Below are 25,575 nucleotides of genomic sequence, written 5' to 3' on the forward strand. Positions count from 1 at the left end.
GGGGTAAGCCCAGGGGACTCTAGGCGTGTGTGCGGGGAGAGGGTATAGTGTGGGGATAACGTGGGAGGGGAGGGAGGACAGGACAGGCTTCCCAGGAGGACAAAAGGCACACAAGGCCTGCGAGTGTGACAGCGTCTGGTCTGCAAGCATTCTGGACGGCACGTGTTTCTGAGTTTCTGTCCAACTGTGTCCAACTCTTGACTTCTGCTCACGAGGCTACACTGTCCACAGGGAAAAGTCCAGCGTTCTCATCCCACTGCTCTCTGCCCGTGGGGACTTTTAGAACTTACCATTCAGTACTTCCTCTTGCCGACCAACGTGGGCCAACAAATGTCTGTCTGTTCAGAAGCGTATGGGGTGGTAATGGGTGAGAGTTGGGACATCAGTATGAATTCATGGCTAGCTTAACAGAGATACGATGGATACCTATGGAAACAATTATACACATGTGTATACACGTGGGTTAGGACACTCACACGTATTTCATTGCCCTGTTGGCTAAGAAGACTGAGAAGCAGGGATGCCCCAGTAGCAGCGAACACATCTCACACCCATACGCTGGTTTCTAATACCATGTTCCAAGAAAGCAAACCAGGCCTCCTTGGAGAAATGGCTGATTCTAGGTCTGGGGCAGGAAATGTACAAGATGAGCCTGGAGTACCTTGTCATGCCAGAAAGGAAGGAAATGCTCAAAAAAAAAAAGGAAAAAACAACCCCCCCCCGGGCCGCCCGGCAACGACGATGGTCGTATATCAAAAGGACCCAGGAGCCAACTGAAAGAGCTCCCAATGGCCAAAGCTGGAAGAATCTGAGCAACAGAACGTTGCTCAATGTTGCTTTATGAGCAACATAAAGTCATATTGAAGTAGAATCCAAAGTCTATAAAAATATCCACGAGTCCATATGGATATAAAGAAATGGGGGAGAAGAGACAAATCTCCCAAGGAGAATTCCAAATAATTTGTGTAGATACTTCGCATCAAGGGGGAGCAAAACGCCCCACTCCAGAGGTGTGACATCCTTCCAAGTACGGTGAGGAAATGGGGCGGGGGCAGGTATTTTCATGGTGGAGAAATCTAACAGTAGTGTAGCCAGGCGGTCAGGGTTACTTTACGTCTGCAGTCTTCCTCCTAAGATGCATCATCTCAGACTAATGATGAGAAAAACATCAGACAAATCCCAAAAAAGGGACAATCTATACAATACCCGACCTGTACTCCTCAAAACCATCAAGGTCATCGAAAACAAGGAAAGTCTGAGAAACCTTCACAGCCAAGAGGAGCCTAAGGAGACATGACAACTTAATGTAACATAGTATCCTGGACGGGATGGCGGAACGGAAAAAGGACATCAGGTAAACATTAAGGAAACCTAGTCGATAACAATAATGCACCCATATTGATCACTACTTGTAACAACTGTGCCACACTAATGTAAGAAGTGAGCAGTAGGGAGAACTGGATGTGGGATATATGGGATCATCCCACATACTTTGAAGACAGTTCAAAATTGTGAACTGTCGTCACAGTTTTTCAGTAAAATCAGAAACTGTTCTGAAAATAAGGTTTGTTTTCAAAAATGTGTGATGGGAGTGTGCGGGGGAGTGGAAAAATTATGACACCTGGAATATTTCCTTCCACTTCTGCCCCTCCTGACGGCTGCTGTATACGGTTCCCATTAAACTCTGAAAACATTCTATCAATCCCGAAAAGGCAACTGGCGCGGATGTGAAATGTGTAAGCTGGGAGGGACTGACAGACCAGGGCAGCCGTCCGGCACTCTGCTTTCAATGAGAGCTGAGGAAAATGAGGTTCAAAGCCTGGAAGCAAATGACCGATGAATTCCTCTGCTCAGCGCCCGTGGGTGGAGCATCTTCGGTGACTCGAGGAGTCACAGACAACCGTGTCATTTGGTCCTCAGAGCAAGAAACCGAGGCTCAAAAGCACCTAGAGCCTTCACCCCAGCTGGCAAGGGGCTGGCAGGTGGCAAAGCAGAGAGATCTGGGCACGCATCTCCTTTCTGCTCCCTGTGCAGCACCCCCCCACCCCGCCCCACCACGGCCAGTCGCTTTCCCAATTCCCTGCCGCTCCAGCAGCGGTGGTGCTGATACTCAGGGAAGAGGCCAGCTCAGGGAGGGTGACGCTTTCGATCGGCTTTTTCTTTCGATCGGCGTTTCTATTTTGATGAAACTTTTCCTTAAGCCAACATTTTTTAAAGGCTTTCCCACGGGGATGAAGCCAGGTGCCTCTGCTTTGCAACAGCAGAAAAATGTCCCTCTGAGTCCTTGCGGCCAGACATTGTAGGATGCTTGGCCTACAAGACTGAGGGTGGATCCCTCAGTCTTAAGGTTTCATCTTTGGAGGGAGAAAAAAAATATCCTCCAGATGCCTTGCATCCCACAATGGGTATTTTCTTCATAAAGGCACCCATTACAACGAGCTCCAGGAAAGGGACAGAACTGGAGAGAAAATGGCTAGGGGCCAAAGAGTGTGAGTTCCCAGCAGACCAGGCATCACTGAGAGCAACAAGGAGGACCCGGAGGCTTGGCAGCTCAGGGTTTCTGAAAGCCACCCACATCCCAGAAGAAGCCAGGTCACTAGACTGCTGTGTGGAGCTCTGCTGTTCACCCCATTACAAACCAGGGATAAAACCTGCTGGGTCTGGGGGCTTCCCTGGTGGTGCAGTGGTTAAGAATCCGCCTGCCAATGCAGGGGACACGGGTTCGAGCCCTGGTCCGGGAAGATCCCTCACGCCGCAGAGCAACTAAGCCCGCGAGCCACAACTACTGAAGCCCGCATGCCTAGAGCCCAAGCTCCGCAACGAGAGAAGCCACTGCTATGGGAAGCCCACGCACCGCCAACGAAGAGTAGCCCCTGCTCGCCGCAAGTGGAGAAAGTCCACGCACGGGAACAAACACCCACTGCAGCCAAAAATAAATAAATAAAATTTTAAAAAATTAAAAAAAAAAAAAAAACAAAACCTGCTGGGTCTCGCATTTTGTCCAGTTCCGCCAGGTAAACCTGGGTCCCAGGGGAGCAGAAAAGGATGGGTGAAACCTGGAGAAAACCTAGAGCCCAAGCTGGGAGGTCTCCCGGAAGGAACAGGAGGCGTCTGAGGGCTACGGCAAAAGGCACGGAGAGACACACCAGGACGGAGTTATTGGTGATGTGTAGCGCTTACATCAATTTAGCAAAGAGTCTTCTCATTAGTAAAAGCTTCTAAACGTTAGCCTCAAGTTAAAAAAGAGAGAGAGCTTGAAATTATGCAAAAGCACATAAGCACTAGCATGTGCTTCACATCCATCCCATGGGGAGACACCTCCAGTTGCCATCTTGGGCATATTAGTTAATCCCCATTTCCTCATATGCTCTGAAAAGCAAATGAGATAATATATGTAAAGTGTTGGGAACACTATGAATAATACATTTGAGCTATTATTCTTTTTACCATTATTACTGGTAGTATTAGGAGCAGAACCTTCATCATACAACATACGCACCACTGCTACTCCTATAAGGACAGAACGTTATAAGTGGTGCGTAATAGGAGCTATTAGAATACCCAGGGCTTAGTACTTCAGGAGGCAAACTGACTGACCAACAGAATGCACAAACGACTAACGAAATGAACAACCTCCTGTAACATGGGGAGAGCGTCTTAAAAGGGAGGCAGCCCAGCGGATCACAAGCGCAAGACCAGGAGTCCAGAGCTGCTGCTGCTTCCAGGAGCCTGATGCTACAACCGCAGGAGGGTTCAGTATACACCTAAGTACACCTGAGCAAGGAAGAAGAGTGAAAACATAGAATTGGGCCCAGCTTAGGGAAACCCTGGACGTCCGGATACAGACAGAGCGGGACAAGAGAACTCGGTCTGGGCTCCTTGTTTTAGAGATGGGACTGGGAAGCTTCATAGGCATGAGCCGCGGCTCGACACCACAAGAGAGGCTTTGGGACCAAGGCAATCAAACTGCCGTGCAGCCTATGGCCTGAGACGTGCATCCACCGTGTGTCTTAGTCAGCTCGGGCTGCCATAACAGAACACCAGAGGCTTCGTGGCTCACACAACAGACGTTTGTTCTCACAGCTCTGGAGCACAGAAGTCCGAGATCGAGGGTCTCGAGATTTGAGAGCTCTCTCCCTGGCTTGCGAACAGCCGCCTTCCCGCCGTGTCCTCACATGGCAGAGACAGAGGGAGAGGGAGGTCTCCACTGAGCTCTCCTATCAGAGCAGGGCTCCACCCTCATGACCTCATTTAACCTAATTACTCCCTTAATTCCAGTACAGCCACACTCAGGGTTAGGACTCTCAGCATACGAATCTGGGGATTTGGAGGGTGTCCAAACATCCGGCCCATGACGCTGTGCAAACAACAGTTGTTCGGATATACTGTGTCTCCCCCAGGGCATTTTTTACCTAGTCTGTTGCCTCCCATAGCTGGGTGCAACACCTGGCTCACAGTGGGACAGTGGAAGAGGGCAGGGAGGGACGGAGGAAGTTGCTACATCACGCCAGTCCCCACAGTAGGTGCTGGGGAAGTGGATTCAGTGAGACAGACACCACCCCAGGCGGGACGAGCTCAAGCACAATGCCATTATCATCAGGTACCTTCCCCCAAAAGGCACCACAGAGAGAAAGATCTTCATCTTCAGAAGAAACAAGAACTGGGAGAGGGGGAAAGGGAGGCAGCAGAGAAAAAGAGAGAAGAGCAGAGGGGAGGGGAGGGGAGGGAGAAACAGATGACGGAGCAGAGAGGAGCAGCAAAGAGAAAGTCCAGACACGCCTGCGGATCACGTGGCAGGTAGCGGGGGAGCAGGTTCAGGTGCCTGGATTCAGAAGATCCACGCTCGTCTGTGAGATCCACCACCAGCTAGCAGGGAGCTCCCAGCAGCACAATTGCTCTGAGTTTCCAACTCATCCGTCTGTGAAATACAGGAGTCCTATTCTGCTCAGGCTGCTATAACAAGGTATCACAGACTGGGTGGCTTAAACAATGGAAATTTATTCCTCACAGTTCCGGAAGCTGGCAGTCCAAGATCAAGGTGAAGCTCACTCAGTTCCTGGTTTGCAGAAGGCTGTCTTCTGGCTGTGTCTGCACCTCTCAGAGAGCAGAGAGAGACGTTACTCTCCCATGCCTCTTCTTATAGGGCATCAATCCCATCCTGAGAGCTCCACCCTTAAGACCCGGCCACCTCCCAAGGGCCCCACCTCCTGACACCATTACACTGGGGATTAGGGTTTCTACATCTGACTTTGGAGGGGGGGGGACATGAAAATATAGTCCATAACGGGAATCCATAAAGCCAGCCTCCGTCTCCGGATTGCCTTCGGGGCCAGAACAGTGGTTCGTCCCTCCTTGCTTGCAGGCACCCTGCAGAGTGGCACAGGGCAGGTTCTCCGTAAATAGTCAAGGGATAAAAGCAGGACGGAAGAACAAAAAAGAACTTTTATAAACTCTAAAGTCCTAAGCAAACAGTGCTCAGTTTCCCCAAAATCCCAGAACAGACCCGGGAGCCCTTGAAGAAAGAGCATTGTGTGCATGATTTCTGACTTTCTAACCCCAACTCAGTGTCCAAAAGTGCAGGCAATCCAAGAAAACATTCCCCAAGCATGTCCTGTACGCCTGTCACGGTGCCAAAAGCTGGGGCGAAAGAGACAGCAAGACCCAGAGCCTGTTCTCCAAACATTCCCAATCCAGGGAGAAGAGCTGGTGTTCAAACAAGCTGGACGCTTCTTCCGGAGACAGAAGGAACCCGAAGCCACGGGGGAGATAAGAACTGAAGGTTCCAAAGCCTGGCCTTTAACATTGATTATAGTAACTATCACCCGCAATGATAACTGCGGTGGGTACTCATCTGTGCGGCCAGCTGCTGGATAAATTGGGCTGAAAGAGACCCAGAAACGCTTTCGCTTTCCGGGGGTGGCTCGGACTCCCAGCCTCTGCAAAGCCCATCGCGGGCACCGCCGAGAAAGCTCGGCGTCTGCTGGTGTGACAGGTTTTATCAGAAGAAGCAAAACTAGGCACATTTTCCCCTAGACTTCTGAATCCCTCCTCTGCATTTGCCCTCATGTTTTGACATTAATTGAACTCTGTCTTCACTACTAAAAATAAACTCCAGGTCAGATGCAATGAGCCAAAAACCTCAATATGAAACCACAAGAAACAGTAATAGTAAAATGGGCCAGTAGCAGAGGTGTTTTGAGAATCCGTTTCTGTTTCAAGGGTAGAGTTCCGAGTGGGTCGGGAATTCTTTCAGCAAACACTCCGGACACTGAATAAAGGAAGCAACCTTGACACACGTAGCCTGTGGCCAAAGACCAGGGCTGGCTCGTGTCTGAGGACAGGCAGGCAGGTGACTTCAGACACCCTCTCACCAAAGGCTAGAGAGGGCTGGCTTGGGAGTATCAGGCAGGACCCAAGAGATGCTCCCAGAGGGAGGCGGGCCCAGGAGAGGAGTCCAAAAAGGCAAGGTGAGCGTCAAAGGGAAGAAGGCAACGCTGCGCGCAGGTGCGGGGAGGGGCCGGGATGCGACAGAATTAACACAGTCAGGAGCCAGACAGGTAAGGAGGTGGGAGAGAAGCAGATAACAAGGGCTCCCTCTCGCTGAGCATCTCTTCAGGCCAGGATCTGCAGCTGAGAAAAAGAGGCGTGGAGAGCTATAAAGGACTTCCCCAGGGTCACAGGGGGTAGAGGGAAGTGCAACTGGGGTAAAATCCCGGTTACGGCAGGAACAGTGCAAACAGTCCCAGGGATGGGAAGGGTGCGGAGGCCTGCTGTTGGCGTGCAGCCCAGGTGAGCTGATTTCTAGGCAGGGATGAGGGCAGACAGGCTCCCAGTGGGAGAGCAGTGCCTTTAGAACAAGTAGCACCACAGGCACAAGCACAGATGTTTGGGCTTTTCTCAGAGCCCCCTAGGACAGAGCAGCCCTGACCGGGGGACGCCTTCAGGTCTGCGAGCCTCGGATTCCCAGCGTCTACTCCTGCTCTGTCTGCTCCCAGCAGCTGAATTCTAGGGAACTTCCTCTCCCATTAGCCCCAGACAGACCTGCCAAGCCTTTCCTCCATCAACAGAACGGTTCTTCCAGCTTTCAGATTCTCCGCCCCAGTGACTGGACTGCTATCTGCCGTTTTCCCGGACGCGGGAACAGCTCGCTCCAGCCCTGCAGGTGCTACCGGGAGCGGGGGAATCCCAGAACAGGTGACTGCACGTCCACGTACACACTCCTGCACCCCAAGCTCGTGGCCTGGACCGGGAGCGTGGGCTTCTGAAACAAAACTCAAGGACTGGTTGAGTGCTCGAGGGCCCAAGAAAGGCACGCAGCACTTTCACAGGATGGCCTGAGAGCTGCACTCACTGTGGCTGCCTCCTGACACCAGAATCAGCAAGTAAGTAGATGGTGAAATAAAAGCGAATGGCGAACGTGAGCGTGCAGGGCTGCCGAGCGCCCGAGGACGGAAAGGCTCGTCAGCTCAGCTCCTGGTAGGTCTTCTTCATACGCCATCTTCCAAGAGTCTCAAGGGGCAGCACCCTCTCCCGGAAGCCTCTCGGAATGGACAAGGGACCCTCCCCAGGCCTCCCAGATGCCTGGCGAATCTGGAGAACCCTCTGTGTGTCAGGGCCGGCCGCCACGTTGACCGAAGGGCAAGGCCTCGTGCCCTCCGTCTCTGTGGGTCACATCAACACGATCCTCAGCCGTGTCCTCAGCTCTACCTCCCTGTCTTCTCACCAGCTCACACTTTCTCACCCAAACTTCCACCCTCGAAGAGCTTTCCAGTGTGTGGTAGGCCTCATTTTTCCTTTTTCCAGCATGTTACTTATCATCTCAACGCCTTGCTGAAGAAAAAGAAAATGTGACCGACCTCACTCTTTGCTCTAAATCTTCAGCAACTTTCTCCCTTTGGTTCCCACTCTGGCTTTTCCTCTCTATGCCCTCTTTTTCAATGATTCATTCATTTGTTCTTTCAATGTCCACAGTGGGAGGCCCAACGCTGGGGTGTTAAGAGTCCTTGCTCTAAACAAACTCACCAGTGACCGGGGGGATGAGTAGGGGGACGGGCAGGGGAGGGCAGGAGAAGTCACGTGGCACATAAACGCATGCCTTCAACGGCCGGCTACAGCCCGGTGTGGGGAGGAATCAACTCTGCTCAGGTCGAGGGGGCTGTGCACGACCGAACGTGATTCACAAGCCGTTTCCCAGGCAGACTTGGTGGCAGGTGAGAGGCAGAGAGAACAGCAGAGCAAGGACTGGGAAAGAGCCTGCTGCATGGCAGGACCTCTAAATGGTGTAACTAATGCATTGAAAACAAACAAACAAACAAAACCCTCTTCCGTTTTGGAGCATTTCCTCCTCCGTGAAAGGCAGAATGGTAAACTCTTTATCTCCACCATCTCACTCAGCACCCATAACATCCTCCTGGGGCACTCATAGGACCCCAATTTTACAAATGAGGAAACTGAGGCTTGGGGAGAGGCCGACGCAAGTAGCAAAACCAGGAAAACCGGGGTTTGCCTAAAGCCGTCAGTTTTAACCTCTCACCCTTTTACCCCAAGCAGCCTGAGACGCGGCAGCCGGCGCACGCAGTGCAAGCAGGCAGGGAGAGAGGAAGAGGTCACTTCTGGATGCCCCCGAAGGCCTGCTGACCTGACCACGTAATCCCAGCAAACTCAGCCATCCTCTCCCCCCGCGTGGGCTCCACGCACCTCAGCAGGACGGCTGGGCCATCCCCACCTTCTGCCAGGGGGGAAAGTGTGGTGCATCCACCTAGGAGATGGTGGACTCCTTCCTCAGCTGGGGACAGAGGGATTGCCCCCCTGGCACAAGGTCCAGGCACTGAGAACCGGGTCCTGTGTATCAGGGTTATGGAAAGCCAGCTTCCCAAGCACAGGAAGCTGGGCCGAGCAGTCAGAAACCACACCCCAAGCTGTGCTGCGAGAGATCACCAATTCCAACAGCCATCTTTGGTTCCATAAGGCTCAAGAGGAGAAAATCCCTTACCTTGATTCTTCACATCCCATGATATTCCAGCTTTCGTTCAGGGAAGAACAGTTTTCAAGTCCCTCTGGAGTATTGAATGGATACGTATTCTTTTTTTGTCAAATTAAAGGCACCTAAATCCCAGGTGGAACAGGATGCTAGAAACATACAAGAAAAGGGAATTATTAGTGTCACTGCTCACATGAATGAATTTGGTAATGAGAGATTTCATTCATTTAAAAAATAAGAAGTGCATATTTACTCTATGCTAAATGAGAAGCATCTGAAGAGCAGGCATTTATTGAGTAGCTATTATGTGCCAAGGACTGTGTTGGACATTTGACCACATGAAGCCACTTGACCCTACGAGATCGGTCTTGGCAGCTCCATATTTCGGAAGTCACGTAAGCAGCCAGGCCACAGAGGGTCAGGTGTTCCTGATTCCCAAGCCCCCCCTCCATCAATCATGGTCCCCTTCCTTCCCCGCTAAGGCTTTTTCATTCATCTGATTCCAGGAATTCTGGGTAGAGGGGAAGGAGAAACATACCCAACAACTTAATTCTGAGAATGGCCAGTCCCTGGAAGCCCAACCCATTCTAGGGACGGTGGGGAGTACGTGAATCATGGGAGCTGCATCAGATTCACTTGGTTGTAAGCTTTATCTGCCCTCAACACTGTCACGTAGTAACATGGGATCAGTGGACACCATGCGTTACTCAGGAAACCAAAAACGTAGCCTCGCCAGAGATTCTTATCCTAACTGCTAATGGAGATGGCTTACATGAAGAGGCCAAAAGGGTGGAGTGGTGTGGGGAATGGGTCCCGGGGGCCGCCCCTGGTTTACCAGCTCTGGGAGGACCTCCTAAAATCCCCGGAAGCAGGGCTGAACGCTCAGCTGGGTGGGCGCAGACACGGACCCTCTCCTCTCCTTCAAGGGGTGGTGCAGCACCCACAGAAAGCCACACTGTCACATTTACAATGGGGTGATCCTTTCCCCTTCCAGACCTCCCTCCTGCCCACCCCTACTCCCCGCAAAATCTCCCAGCATCGTGGCTGCCAGATCGTCAAGGAGATGAGGCTCAGTGAGCACAGACTCAGGAGACAGAAGGCTGACAAGTTCTGAAGGGGGATTTGCCCTCAAGTCTGGGAAGAAGCAGAGCAGCACATAGGCTGCTCGCTCAGCTGAGAGAGAGGAAGCCAGACAGTTTGGATTCCCCGCCATCAATTCCCTCTCTCTCCTCCAGGAAAAAAAAAACTTGGCCCCGGTTTGCCTCTCTGAAGCCTTCTGATTGTCACATTCCTCCCTTGGATGTGTTAGCATCACGGACCGACCTACAAGAGCTCTGCAAGCCCCAGAGAGTTCCTGTCTGCTCCCATCAAGCGCTGGTTAAATCCATCCGAGTCCCAGTTCCCAGCAGGAGAGGGCAAATCCCCCCTCCCTCAGAGAAGCCCCCTGGACTAGCCATGCGCTGAGAAAGATGCCACCCTCAGCACATCCACGCTCCCTCTGTGGGCAGCCTCCCACGCTTCTCAGACATTTTGACCAGGAAAGCACTTTTCGCCTCATTGTCGAAATGCATTCGCTTCATTACCCAAAAAAGGCAGCAGCCCAGCTTCCTGGTTGACTGTAGGCTCTTGTCAGAGTGCCTGGCTTGGCATCCCAGTTCTATGACTGAAAAGGTCCTTTGAGGAGCCTGCGCGAGCGACTTCAGCTCTCTGAGCCTCAGTTTCTCATCTTAAAGGTTTGTTCTTAGTGTGAGGTGAGAATCCCCGCAGAGCTCAGCTCTTGGCCTGGTGCCTTACGAACACTTAGAAACGTCAGCTGTCATTAGTACCGCACTTAAGCAAATGCCCGGGCCCTAAATTCTTCGTCTCCTCCCAATAAGGGGGGGAAAACAAGGTCTCCCCTCTGTCTCACCACCATGACTTGTTCAGTGCGAGGCCTCAGAACACGGGGGGCTGAGGGAACCAGTGAAGCCAACGCAAACAGCACTAAAGGCTGAGGTCTGCGTCACAGCTACTCAGCTCCAGGCCTGGCTGTGGCTCTCACGTCTCAGTTTATTCATCTGTGAAATGGAATGGATTATGACACTTACCCCATCTCCCAGATGTGCTGCCAGGATTAAGTGAGATCGTGCACGCAAAAGCGGCTCTGTAAACTCTGAGTACTAGGGAAATGTAATATCCTCTCGGACCTCAGTGAGCACCTACCAGGACCCCAGGAGGTCAGGTCACAGGTATGAACTGTTGGTGTGCAGGCTCATCCCTATACCCCTTCTCCTTGTAAGGAGCCTACAGGAACCAGAAGGTCAGCTCCTACAGAAAAAGAGCCTCTCTCCAAGGCAGCCAGACTGATTAATGTTTTTAATTAATGTTTTAAACCATATGCACGGAGCAACGTTCCATGGAAGTTAGGGAGCTAAAATTTCTAACTTTCTCCCAGGGGTCGGCCCAGCCAGAGAGAGGCGCGAGGGCAGAGCATGCGGAGGGGAGGGCGGCCTGGGCTGGCCAGGGTGCGAGTGGGAAGGTCACAGCCCTGCCTCAACACACGGAGCCTGACAGGCCGTGCGGTCACGTAGAGAGACAAGCCAGGGAGAAAGGAGACTGGCCGGGCACAGGGTGACAGGACGCGCACGGCTGCTCCTCCCAGGAATCTGGCAAGCGCAGCAGAAGAGGAAGCGGGGCGGCAGGACGACGCCCAGCAGGTAGCATGTGCCCGGGGCCTGGGCCTGAAGGGAGAAGGGGCTGCTGCTCCTAGACCTTCCTGCCTGACACGCTGTCCAAAGGGCAGACTTCCACCTGCTCTGTGGCTCTCGGAGATACTCTACACTTGAATCTGAACCAAGGGGGCCACGGGCTTTCGTAGGGATGCTGACAATACTTCCCTGATGTCGCCCGGGACGGAGGGAGATCACTGCTGGGGCCCGGCACTGTGCTCTGATGAACGGGGAGCCTGAGTGCCCATGATGGGCAGACCCGTGACCCCCAAGGTCCCAAGGAAGTGAGAGGCGGATGGGGGCCCAGACACCAGCCCCCTGGCCGGGACCTTCCTTGCTCTGCCTACAGCATTTCAAGCGTGTCACAGTTCCAGAGCATCTACTCCTTTCTACCACCTGAAAAAAGGGGCTGTACCATCTTCCTTTCTCCAACGAGAAGGTAAGGGGCACAGAGTGTGACATACAGCACCAGTGATTAATCACCAGCTCTGCTGTGAGCAAGGCCACCGTGGCACTGGGCAGCCGGCCCAGACGCCACATGGATGCTGCCTGGGCAGCAGGGCCACCTGGGCACACTGATGGCAGCCAGGACCAGCCACCCCATACAGGGCCCTGGGCTGCTTGGCAGGAAAGAGTGAGCCAGCCATGAAATAAGCGACCGCACGGGGACTCCTGACCTGGAAATCATCAAAATGCCACCCGTTCACAGCAAACAGACCACAGTGGTGGGCTGCAGTGCCTACAGGAACAGAGGACAGGACAGCTTCCCCCAGGAAGCCCCCGAGAGTAGGCCCTGGCCTTGGGATGTGTTTGCTCCCCCCGGAGAAGGCCCCGGAAAAGGACATAAACACAGGTACTGCTGTGCCTCTCCTGGAGGGGCAAAGCTGGTGAAGGCCCCAGCCTGGCTCACACGCTTGCCCCGGATTCTACGAGATCCAGCAGGCCAGAGCGCAGAGGCAACACGTACAGACTCAGAACACAGGCTGCCTGGGTCAGAGCTAGTTCCCACCAGTCAGCACCCGTGCACCCTGGGCGGTCTACTTAACCTCCCTGACCATCATCTGTAAATCAGGGCTGGGGAGAGCAGCTACTTTCCGAGACTGGGGTGGGGACCACAGCAACGTACGTAGAAAGTACAACGCGACGTGTGGCTCGGGGTAAATGCTTAACACTTTTGTTATTCTCGGTGTCTAATCGCTGTCATTATTCCTGTTGCCTAGCAGGCAGACTGACAGTCCTGGATTTGAATCCCACCTCTGCCACTTCCTGGGAATGTGACCAGGGACCAGTCACTTGGCCTCCCTGTGCCTCAGTTTCCTCATCTACAGAAGGCGGACCAGCCACATGGCACCACCAAGGATTACAGGGGCACACGTAGCAAAGCGAGGGGTACGGTATGAGCTTTCAAGAATGAGGGCCCTGACCCCAACTGAGGGGCATTCTACAAAGCGACTGGCCTGGACTCTTCCAAAATGTCAAGGTCCAAAACAGCCGAGGAACTGCTCTAGGATAAAAGGAGGCTAAAGAGACATGGCCACTAAGCACAGTGCTGACCTGTAATCAGAAAAAAAGTCCAAAAGGACTGTTATTGGAGCAAGTGATGAAACTGTGCATGGCCTGTGGACTAGATAATACAATTGTAGCAATGCTAAATTTCCAACATTTGATCATTACACTGTGGTCATGTAAGAGAATGTCCTTGTTCTTAGGAAACACACGCAGAACGTTTAGGGATAAAAGGGCAATGTCTGCAATTTACCCTGAAATGGTTCAGAAGAAAAATTGTGTGTGTGTGTGCGTGCGTGTGTGCAGGGGGCGGGGTGCAGAGAGAGTTAACAATCTGTGAATCTGGGTGTACGGTAGTTCTCGTATCATCGTTGTAATTTTTTCTGCCGGCCTGAAATCATACCCAAGTAAAAGATGCCCAAGAGCTGGGGGTAGGGGGGTGCGCAGGAGGGTGGTATCGGGCCTAAAGGTCTAGTACAGACCATCCATGCAGGCCCAAACCGTAAGCCTTTCCCACCAAAACCCAGTCACCTGATGTATAAATGTTATGATTTATTGTGTAGAATGCTACAAGGGATAAAACTGAAGTTGAATTTGAACTACCACCCCTCCTGCCAAGAAAAAGAAAGACAGATGACGGCTACTTCTATTCCCACGCCCCAGGGCCAGGCTTGGAGGGCCCACATCCTTGCCATCCAGCGGGGGGCGGGGGGCGCCCTGGAGGACGGGAGAGGCAGCATGGACCACTGCAGCCAAGGCCGGCTTTCGCTACGTGCCAGGCAGTGATATGAGAGCTGTCTGCATCTTGAGTCATTTGACTCCCCCAAGAGCCCTCCAGGCAAATTCTACTGTTATTCCCCTTCCACGCTGCAGGAACCTGAGGCTGGAGGCAGCCTCCTGCCCGGGGTTTAACCTGGAGCACGAGTGAGCTGGGATTTGCGCCCAAGCTGCATCCACAGGATTTCCACAGGCAGCAGGGAGGCAGGCACTCCAGGCCAAGGAGCAGCCAGCACCAAGCCCAGCCCTGCCCCTGAAGCCGAGGCCCCAGGCCCCATAATGCTGAGGTTCCAGTGCAGCTACAGGGGGCTGAGATCCAGGCTCCCCGTCCTGTGTTCTCCCCTCAGGGCCACCCTAGCACTGTACGCATTTGATGCTCGACACCTGTTTTGAGGTGCGTTCGCAGAAACACAGCTTCCTTTTCAAGGAGTTTCAGCAACGCAAACCGTGTGGGGAGGACCCAACACACTGGGGACATCAGTGTCACCAGCGAGGAGAAAACTGGGTCTGGGGACAGAATGGGTAGGGGTCTTCAATGAAAACTCTTTCATCCCTTCTGTGTCTTGTCCTGTGAATGACTTACCTCTTCAAAAATGTTTGTTCACTTATTTCTTTAATACGAAGTTAGGAAAGGAAATCAACCCAGTTCCTGTGTAAGCCTGCTCTGAGTATGAGCCATTCCGCGCTGTACAATGCCGTGTCGCTGTACACAGCTGTCACTCACTACACATCCTCCTATTTTCAGGGGTGGAGGGACCAGAATGATTAAAGACCCAGAAGGAGCAGCCCAACCCATTACACTTGAGGGTGCTAAGATCTGGTGGCCAAGAGACCAGCCCGTGCCGTTCACAGCAGAACTCCAGAGCTGCTGTGAAAGCAAGGTGGGAACACCACCTAAAGTAGTCCTCTCCCAGTTTTCCAACTCCAGTGACAGGAACTGGGCGGTGCTCTCAGCCCTACCTCCACCCAGGAGGTGGGTGGGAACTCTTGGGATGGTCATTTTACAGCTCAAGAAACAAAGGCACGGGATATGTGGGAACAGTGCCCAAGTCCTCCGCAGGGGAGAGGCTGGTGGGGAGTGCAGAAGTCTAGCTCCGGAAACAGTTCCTAAACCCTACCCTTCCCCCAGGAGGGAGAGTGAGGACCCACCTCTGTCCCATGAAGGAAGGATCTAGAGTCAAGAGATTCCCGGGTTCCCAGCCAAGCTCCCCACAAAAGCTGAAAGCATGGGGGAGACAGCATTTGACAGCACTACCCCGTGTGTCAACGGAAGAAGATAATATCTGTGAAAATGCTTTGTAAACTGTAAAGTGCCATGCAAATCCTCCCATCAAAAGAGAGGGTGCATTGGTAGCCGGGGGAGGAAGAGGCTTCTGGAGGGTCAGCCTTACCAGGCAGCTCCTCCTGAAGCATGGCAGCATTTCACCTCCTGACCTTCTACCCCAAACTCTCTTTTTCATACCTGCACTTACATTCAACTTTCTCTCACGAACATCCTCCCACCGCCCCTCCCACCCCAGGGGTGTAAGATTATTAAATCAACCCCAAGGTAAATAGTTTTCGATTCTCCAAACCCAAAAACCTCCCTTCCTGCCACTGCACTTGGGTCTTGTCACCCAGAACATCAAAGCTACCGTTTTCGGTAAAAGCCTCTCAGATCACTTGGGTGACGTGCGAAGATAAAAACAACCTGCCACATGCCAGGCTGTGGAGCACACCTTGGTGCCCGGTGGGGAGGTAAGTGGGCTGGGAAGAAACGGCGAACTGTACTGGCCAACACTTTGCAGGGAGTCCAACGCCCTGCCCCCTCTCCAAGTCCAAGTCCGCTGGGTGACCTTGTAAGTCCCTTCCCCACTTGGGGCCTCTTGCCAAGGAAGGGGTTGGATGGCACAATCTCTAGGTTGCTTTCAGCTCTAAAATTCACTGATTCCATCTCACCCTCCTTGCTCAGAGTCTCTACTTCCTGAACTGTAATGACAGTTGATTTACATACAGGAAAATAAAAGCAACTACGAGGTCGCTCATACACTGGGCTGTAGTTTTTGGTGACTCACAAAGGAAAACATACATGTTTCCACTCAGCTCAAAAGAGTGGTCCCTCCACTCCCCAATTACTCAGAAGTCACTAGGCCAATGGGAGCCCTGGGGAAGTTCCAGGCTACCGGGAGTTCAAATGTCAGTGGACGTAAGCTCAGCAGGGAATTTCCCATGGCAGACAGGTGCAGCAACAGGTGGGCTGGAGGGAGAGTCCCCTCCCTCCCTGAGAAAAACAGCCCTTACCCATTCACTCTCCATCTCGACAAGTCATCTCCTAGGGAGCCAAGGAAACACCGGGTCCAACACTGGGCCAGGGCCCACCTTCCAGGAAGTCACACCCCAGAATGAATGTCCCCTCTTCCAGGAAGCCAATGTTGAACCACCACCCTCCCCAAACCCCGTAGCTTATAAACTCCATAAGCGCAGCAATGGTGGCTGGCATATAACAGACGCTAAAAAATTCATTGCTAAAATAGTAAATACTTGCTGGGTGACTTAATCGTGCCGTTTCCATAAAGCTTAAGTAATTCCATCCCCCCAAATACTGGGTGCCTGTTGTGTGCTGGGTACCGGGGATAGAATGGTGAACAAGGTAGACATAGATCCATCCAGCCATCCCCCGAAGCAACTGCCCAACGTGCTGGCAGAAGATGACCCTCAGCTGTTGGCCTTCTTTGGAGACTGTCTTGGCTGAAGACGCTGCCTTGCCCAAGGCGGCACACCCTCCCGAGGGAGCCTTCAAACAATGACTGATCAATCTCAATTCTGGGCAATTCTAAAAGGCCATTCTAGCGCCAGGGCTCCCAGGGGGTTGGCTGGGGTCTTGGTTAGCCATCGTCACAGCTCAGCTTCTCCCGCTGCCCCTTCTTGATTTCTTCCCCCTCAGTTTCACAGCTGTTGGTTCCAAAGGCACCCCACGATAAACATCCCACTTACCAACCTCAATCTCAGCATCTCCTTCCCAGGAAACCCAACCTACAGCAAGAAGGTTCTCGTGATTGATGGCCAGGCCCTGTGCCACCAGGGTGAAGGGTTTAGGGCCAGGACAAGTGAACGGACCACCCCTAGTTGGGACAGCCACCTTATTGACAGGGATGCCGAGGCTGGGCTCAAGGCTATGATCAATGAAGGAGAGCTGTGAATGAGCAAACACCTGTAGTAGTCTTAACATGTGATGAGTCCCAGGTCCTTAAGGAAGAGGTGCGTATTCCTCATCTGTGTTCTCCCGGCACCCAGTACAGGAAAGGAGCTCTGTTGAATGATTCAGTGATGACTGGATGGACCAATGGATATATAAACAGACATACTTGGTTGAACAAGAAAGTCACACCTAAAGCAGCTAGACAACAAATGAAAAATAATGATTCTGTATAGGTTACATTACGTCATCCATGTAAGCATTTCTCATGGTGCTCAAGAAATATTCACGATGAAGATGACAAGTAAGCCACTCACAGAGAACTCCCTAGAGAAGGTGACCTGCAATCAGCAGCCTGAAAGAAGTGAGAGAATGGAGGAAAGAATGAAACAAGAGAAACGAGGCATTAGCACTGGTCAGCTGAGTTCTGACTGCTCGTCAGATACCTGGTACGTAACCACTCTCATCGTGGGGCTGCCGTGACAGTCCAGGACGTAAGATAGGGGATGCCTTCCGTAAACATTACATCCATCACCGTGTATGTGGGCTGTGATGTTCCCACTACCAGGGGAAGCGACGTTGATGGAAAGGTCCTGAACACAGTACTGCAGTTTGGAGACTTAATCCCACAGGGACAGGAAGCCATCGAGGTTGTGAAACAGAGGCGTTAGGTGACAGCTGGGAACCTAAGCTTCAGAACTGGTGCGAGATTTCTTAAATCATCCGTCCCTTAGGTTTTGGACAGTTGCTTGGGATGCCTGGGCTGCCGTGTTCCCGAAGCAGATGGGGACTTGGGAGGTGCCTAGAGCCTCCATTCTGAGACAGCAGCCTCAGAGGCAGAATCAACACTGGAGAACCCCAGACGCCAGCCTCAGTCCCCCTAAGAAACGTACAGACCCTGGGGGGCCATCCTCACCCAGGCACCCACCCAACCCACTGACAGTCCTCATTTCTGAGGGTGATGCCCAGGGAAACAGACAGGAGTGCCAAGGGAAGGGGGAATAAATAGGAGTCTGGTGTTTGTGCAAACAAGAGTCAGTTGTGAGGACAACGGGAAAGGGATAAAATTTACTTGGGAAAATTATGAAACGAGTGATGTCACAGAGGCTGTTAAGCAGGACAGTGTATTCTAGAAAACACAGAGGACTTTGGCCTATTACTCATCCCTGAGCTGGGAGCATCTAAAAGGCTAAATGCTGGGGCCATCACAGGTGGTAGGCAGAGGAGACCCACCTCCAGGGCCAGCGGGATGCTGAGTGTCAGGCTGTACAGATCTCAATAGGCAGTAAAGCCCAGAGTTCAGGAAGACAGGCTTTGCTGTCGAGCGATCTGGGTTGGAACTGAGGCTCCACCACTTCCTTCCTGCACGACCTGGGCTAGGAAGAACCCACCTCCCAGAGCCTCTGCGATACAAACCTACCAGAGTGCCCACAGGGACCGAAGAGCACCTATGCAAGGCACTGGACATATAGCGAGCACCCAAAAGTGACGCTGCTGTTACTTAATCATTGGTCACAGGCATACGTAAGAACCATCTGGTGCTGCCCTTTCCAACTGCACCCCACAATTCCCTTGGGCTTCAAGAGTCTCCTGTGAGGCCCCTCCTGGGGGCTTAATGGAGTTGAGGAGGGGGCAGCATGGGGACCATATCCCCATTTTGACTCCAACAGCCCTGCTTTAATTGTTATCTACATAAGGCCTGCACACAGACTTCATCTGGGCCAAAGGGGTTTGAGGGCTTTAAGAAAGTGTGAAAGCTTCGAACATTCATCCTCTTACTTTACCAAAGAAAAAGCTTCAAGAATCAAGGGGCGGACTTCCCTGGTGGCGCAGTGGTTAAGAATCCACCTGTCAATGCAGGGGACACGGGTTCGAGCCCTGGTCCGGGAAGATCCCACGTGCCACGGAGCAAGTAAGCCCGTACGCCGCAACTACTGAGCCTGTGCTCTAGAGCCCGTGAGCCACAACTACTGAGCCCGCGTGCTGCAACTACTGAACCCTGCACACCTAGAGCCCGTGCTCCGCAATAAGAGAAGCCACCACAACGAGAAGCCCGCGCACCGCAACAAAGAGTAGCCCCCGTTCGCCGCAACTAGAGAAAGCCCGTGTGCAGCAACGAAGGCCCAAAGCAGACAAAAATAAAATAAAATAAATAAATAAATTTATTAAAAAAAAAAAAAAAGAACCAACGGACTCATCTAAACTCACACAGCAGGTCAGCGGTAGGGTAGGGAAGGTGCAGCTGGAGACCCTGAATCTCCCAACAGTTAGTTCAAAGGCTGGGGTTGTTGGATGCGTCCTCTGAAGTCTGCTGCTTGGGGGGTATGAGACTCCCACTCTGTGGGCACGGGGGCGGTGACCCCCCAATGCCTTGGCACCCCAAGTGCAAGTCCACAAGTCCCGACCCTCAAAGCCTGGTTCAAAGAGCGAAAGGAACATCAAGTGGAGAATCCGATCCCAGGCGGAGGAAAAGCAACCCCTCCACTTCCCAAAAGAGGGACAGTCTTCCTCAGATCTCTCCCCAGAGCTGGGCTCAGGGCATAGACCCAGGGGCCTGGTAAGAACCGCCCCAGGAGCCACTGAGGCAGAAATGGGACTCGGTCCACAAACGTCAGGGATGAGAGAGGCAAGAAACTAAAAAGAAGAAACCGGTCTCTTCCTTGTCAAGAAATCACAGCCCCCAGACACTCGGACGAGTCTGGTCCGAAGTCACCCATGGGTTTCTACCTGCCCACATCATAGGGCCAGCCAAGCAGTCATGCAGCTTCTCCAAAGGCAGGGAGGACAGCAGAAGAGCAAGACTTCTCACAAGTGGAAATGCTCTCCCGTGACCGCAGGTCAACTGTCAACCCAAGAGTCAGCACAAAGGAAGGAAACCCTGGCATCGAAGAACAGATCAATCCTACAGAAATCACTCATAACGGCCACGCGTCTCCAGCCTCCTCAGTGCTGGGCGCTGGTGGGCTTTCCACGTGATCACCAATCCTGAAACACAGCTATAGTGTCCCCAAGTGACAGATGGGTGAAATGAGGCTCACAGAGCTTCCTCAACATACAGCCAGATTTGAACACATACTGTGTGGAGTGTCCTGTGTTTGTAGCCAGATCTACCTAATACAGCCCTTTCCCGAGCCCCTCACCCTTTTTTCCCCACACTCTTGTTTTTTGGGGTTTTTTTGGGGGTTTTTTTGTGGTACGCGGGCCTCTCACTGTTGTGGCTTCTCCCGTTGCAGAGCACAGGCTCCGGACGTGCAGGCGCAGCGGCCATGGCTCACGGGCCCAGCCGCTCCGCGGCATGTGGGATCCTCCCGGAACAGGGCACAAACCCATGTGCCCTGCATCGGCAGGCGGACTCTCAACCACTGCGCCACCAGGGAAGCCCCCCCACACTTTTGTTTTAAGAACATTAGGCCTGTATGACCTTGTTTTATTCAACAAGAAAAACACAGGTTGTCCAGCATGGGAGGGATGCAAGCAACAGTGACACCACCCGCAGAAACACTGTGGAGGGGATAACCTTGGAGGTTTCTTGTCACTCTAAGATTCTCTAAGTCTAAACTGAAATTCCAGCTCCCATCCAATTATTCCCCCTGAGTTGAATGTAGGCACTCCTACAACCCCCAAAACATAAGCTTTGCTCTTCCTTAGGGACAACAAGGCTCTTTAAAATCCATCCTGGCATCTCCCAACTGGTCTCAGCCATCCTGGGGAGGAAGGTTGCAGCTGGAGAGCCAGGCGAGGGCTCCAGGCACCCGACGACAGACAGGGAGTGCTAAACAGGGCTTCGGGGAGCCTCCCAGCCCCACAGGATGTGGCAAGGTGAAGAAGTAAGAGAAGAATCAGAGAAAGCAATCTAGAAACACAAACAGCACCACAAATAAAGCGACTTAACAGGAAACACTGAGACTTTTCTTCATTTCTTTTTTGAAGCTAGGAAGCCCAAAAATAGTTGAAAGCCATGTCACAGAGCTTTCCGAAGACAAATCCTGCCTTGTTCAGTAAACAAATCTATGGGGACAAATACGAAGTCTGAAGTCCTGAAGCCCACAGGGGCAAGTTCAGATCGCGCACAGAACTCCACGGTGCACGTGAGGAGCAGGGGGTTTCAATCCCAGCCTCCAAGCCCAGGAGCCCACGTGCCAATCAGCAGTTCACACAAAGGCTCAATTTTGAAGCTCACTCGTTTTAAGTAAAGGCCGCGTTGCAACTGGCTCAACTTGAAGGCGTCCACATGGAAAGTCACGAATCTGGCTGGACGAGCAGCCAGCACCAGCATTCCCCAAGACAGATGGTAAACAAGCAGATGAAGAAAAACAGAAAAACAATTGGCCTCATTAAGGATGAAAAAGTGTGAAGAACGTTAACAGGAGACTGTTCGGCATCAACTGAATTATAATGTTTTTAAGCTAATGATACCTGGCGTTGATGAAGTTGTGGTGAAACGGGCATGTCCACATGTTGGTGGGACTAGTGTCAAAAACCTTATTTGAGAGTAACTTGGCAACATGGGTCGAGAGTCATAAAACTGTGCCTTTTTACTCAATAATCCTTCTGCTGAGAATCTGTCCAGAGGACTTTCCAAGAACAGAAGAGTTATACGCACAAAGCCACGTGAAGCACCCCTAAGTGTCAACATTACAGCAAACTACTAGGAACCTTCCTTTGGAACAACAGAGGACTGGTTTAGAAGATGATGTATCGACTTGGTGAGCTTCTTTAAAAATGGTCATTAGTAAGGTGCTTGAACAAAATGGAAAAATGCTTAGGATATAATGTCAGCTTACAGAATATTCCCTACACCTATGCCTGTATCAAATCCTAAGTTAATGTATGGACAGACATGTCAGATATCTGAATGCGATCTGATTGGTCAGGGGGAGGGTGGTGAGTGATTTCATTTTCTCATCCACTTCTGTTCTTGGGAACCACAATGCTGTTTGTGCAATAAATGACAACAATCTCGATGATAAAAATGATGATGAAGATTTTTATTGGTCAAACTTCAATAACGTATGGGAAAGGAGTGAGCGGAACTCTGCTGCACTAGAAACAGCACCCAGGGTACGAGAAACGATCAAACCCAGAGGCACCTGAGGATACACGCAAAGAAATGCGAGCTCTAGGCAGAGCATGGAAAATGTAGACACCAATGGGGCCACGTATCAGCAACGTCGGCCTTCCAGGCCCCAGAGAGCATCCGATCATCTCAGCTTTCTGAGAGTCAGTCTGGCTCTTCCTCGCCATGCCCACAGCTCTCAAACAGGAATGGAAACCCCTGGATCTGTGTATATGCAAATGTCCGTCTTCCTAAAACACAAAACCCTGCTCATTTAAATACTGAACTTCCTCAGCTAGGTGTTTCTCAAAAAGGCAACTTAGACCAGTTTCTACACGTGGTGCTCGAGGTCTCTTGGAGCTTTCGTTTTCTGTAGGGTAGGATCCAGATGGGATTTCCAGAGCCACAGCGATCTCAGTGCACCGCTGTCCCCGCCCACAGTCCGGGCAGGGGCGGTCGAGCTGGCGGTCAGCACTTTGAAGTCCCAGGTGGACATAGCCCAGCTCCAACCCTACCAGCCCTGTGCTTCTGGGTACGTATTTCACCCTTGTGACCTCAGGTTTTCGCATCCATAAAATGGGGATTTTTCCAGAACTTTCCTCAGAGGGGCACGGTGAGGACTGAGAGAAATACACACACTCAGCACAGCGCATGGCAGCCAGCCGGAGGCACTCACTCACTCCTGGCTCTCACCATTACTCTCATTCCGGAGTCACCTCGTCTGATAGATCCGTCTGAGGTCTTCACAGACCACGTGTGCCTAGGTGGCAAGGGAGGGCACACTTGTAAGTGACCAAATGCAGCTCAACCCTGGCTGACATTCAGATCACCTGGTTGCTTCAAAACGCCCAGACGTCCCGGTCCCTCCCAGCGCAATGATCAATATATCCGATTCACTGCGGGTGGGGCGCTGGTACAGCTGTTTTGTGAAGCGGAATCCACTGTGCCACTGGCCTGGGGCACATCTAACTCAGGCGAGAGCAACCAGTGATTTCTCTTCCAAACCCCCAAGCCCGAGAGAGCGTGAGGCAGGAGCCTTTCTTCATCTCTTTAGGGCATGGTTCAGCAGCTCCTTTTGGAACCATCAAGCACTCTCTGAGTGACAGGCAGATGGCAAGGAGTTGCCCGGCTCTCTGCCCTCCTGCTCGGCCTGGTGACTTCCTGCAAGGCAGTGGACTGGACCAGCTGAGCGCCTGCCCAGCAGAGGCCACTGGGAAGCACCTGCCCAGTGCGGGCAGTGACACTGATGGGCCGGCAGTGAACACAAGTCCCCGGGCGGTCCCTGCCCAACCTCAGCCTCCTTCCCATCATCTGAGAAATCCCTGTGCGTCCCTGGCGCAGTGACAGCAGACAGGCCTCCGGGAGCGGCACTGATTTCAGAGGGCGTGAGCCCAGCATCTCTGGAGGAGGCGGGTGTAAACTGCAGGAGGACCACACCTCTGAGCCTGAGCCCCCGCAGACCCTCATCTGTGAAACGGGCATAGCCCTCCCAGCAGAGGGGGTGAGAAAGTGCCCTGGGCCAGGGTGGTTGGCATGAAACGCCACTGAAGGGAGATATGGGGACCACTCTTCCTGCGCGAAACTCAACCCTCCTCCCCGCAGCGCGCAGGCTTCCAGCCTTGTTGCCTCCACCTCGGCCCCAGAGGTGAAGCGAGAACTGCTGAGGAATCTGTAGGGCTGCCCGGGACGAGGGTGCCCTCCCTCCCCAGAGAAGGTAGCAGCACCACGGCGCTCAGTCTGGCTTTGCCTGAGAGGAGAGGGCCTCGCTGGGCCCTTTGCAATACTCTGGCCTGCCTGGAGGTCTCACTGCAAGACTGTTCAAAGGCCAGGACACTGCTCTTCCATCTCCATTCTTAAAAAACCCTCAACTGACTCTGCCTGGGCTTCAATCCAAGAGCCCCCATTTTTATCACACTGACAGGCAGCTAAGAACCTTCCGTGCCTTAGCCACAGTAACACCTGGAACCCTCTCAGTAGGCTTTTGGGGTTGACGCTACTCTTATCCCCATTTTACAGATGAGGAAGGTGAGGCATGAGAGGGCAGCTACCTTGCCCAAGGTCACGCGACAGAGCCGGATCTTGGAGCCTCGGGGGTTCCAGAGGCCAGGCTCTCCCGTGCGACACTACGGTACCCTGGTCCCAGGGTTGCTCCTCCTTTGATTCCTCCCTTCGGTCACCTACACTATCAGGCCCCTGCTCTATGCCAGCCCGGGGGTGGGGCGGGGCGAGAATCTCCATGGGTAAAGACACAATCCACCCTCTCAAGAGCTCACCTAACCCAGATATTCCTAAAGCCCTCAGAAACAACCCCAGGCAGATCGAGAACTCGTGAAAACCCCTCTAAGCAGCGAGGAGTGGGGCCACCTCCCGCAGGGGCTGGGCACAGGGTGGGGGCCATGGGGATGGGCTTCAGGGGGCAGCCTGGGAGGCCGGGCAGACCTGGGCGTGAATGCCATCTGCTCGCAGACGTGTTGTGAGCCGGGCTCGCCCCTGTCTGGTCCTCCTCTGCAGAGCAGGGATGATGAACGGACCCCCCACCCCAGAGCGGCTCTGAGGGGTAAATGAGAAAGCGTCTGCAGAGCAGGGGGCACGTCTGCACAACCAGATGCCAATCCGAGGACTAGAGCCACAGGTGGTCCAGCTCAGAGGGCTGCTGGGCTTCTGGGTGGGGTGGGGAGCCCTCGAGAGATCCCAGAAGGTATCTGGGAGGGGTCTGCGCCTGAGAAGGATGGGAAGGTTTTAGGTAGGTCAGAAGCCCCCAAGCCGAGGAGAAAGGCATGAATCAGGGTAAGGAGGTAGGAGAGCCAGAGGGTGGGGCCACCACCTGGCTGAAGCAAACTATAGGCTGGAGACTTGAATGACTAGTATAGGGAAGAACGGCTTTCAGCGGATTTCACAACAGACACCATGACAGTATAACTGCCCAATGATAATGAATGACTGAATGAGGGAATGCCAAATCATATCAGCAGAGGCAAATAAGGAAGGTGCACTTATCAACTTACAACTGCAGGCCCTAAATAGAGTCTGGGAAAGCCCTTGCCTGGGACAGAATGGGATTCCCTTCTGTGTTAGGCTCCTAGGGGCTCCTAGGTAACAAATGACCACAAACCAGGTGGCTTAAAACAACAAAAAATCAATTCTTTCACAGTTCTGGAGGACGGAAGTCCAAAATCAAGCTGTCAGCAGGGCCATGCTTTCTCAGAAGGCTCTAGAGAAGCATCCTTGCTGGCCTCTTCCTAGCTTCTGGTTTGCTGGCAATCCTTGGTGTTCCTTGGCTAGGAGATGCAGAGTCCAATCTGCCTCTATCCTCACATGGCCTGTGTGTGTGTGTGTGTGTGTGTGTGTGTGTGTGTGTGTGTGTGTGTGTGTG

The 25,575-nt window shown here is 52.7% G+C and overlaps 1 long non-coding RNA gene across 8 annotated transcripts in view; it reads right to left on the minus strand.

The window, feature by feature from the left end:
• Nucleotides 1-25,575, minus strand: part of LOC114895379 — a 376,741-nt gene that overhangs the window by 221,314 nt on the left and 129,852 nt on the right. For all 8 annotated transcript variants that reach the window (XR_003793521.1, XR_003793522.1, XR_003793520.1 and 5 more), the window contains exon 3: nt 8,993-9,129. This is a non-coding gene — a long non-coding RNA (uncharacterized LOC114895379). The remainder of the gene's footprint in view (nt 1-8,992; nt 9,130-25,575) is intronic.

This window comes from Monodon monoceros, unplaced genomic scaffold (assembly GCF_005190385.1).
Source record: "Monodon monoceros isolate NGI ecotype Baffin Bay Population unplaced genomic scaffold, NGI_Narwhal_1 Super_Scaffold_14, whole genome shotgun sequence".
Lineage (NCBI taxonomy): Eukaryota > Metazoa > Chordata > Mammalia > Artiodactyla > Monodontidae > Monodon > Monodon monoceros.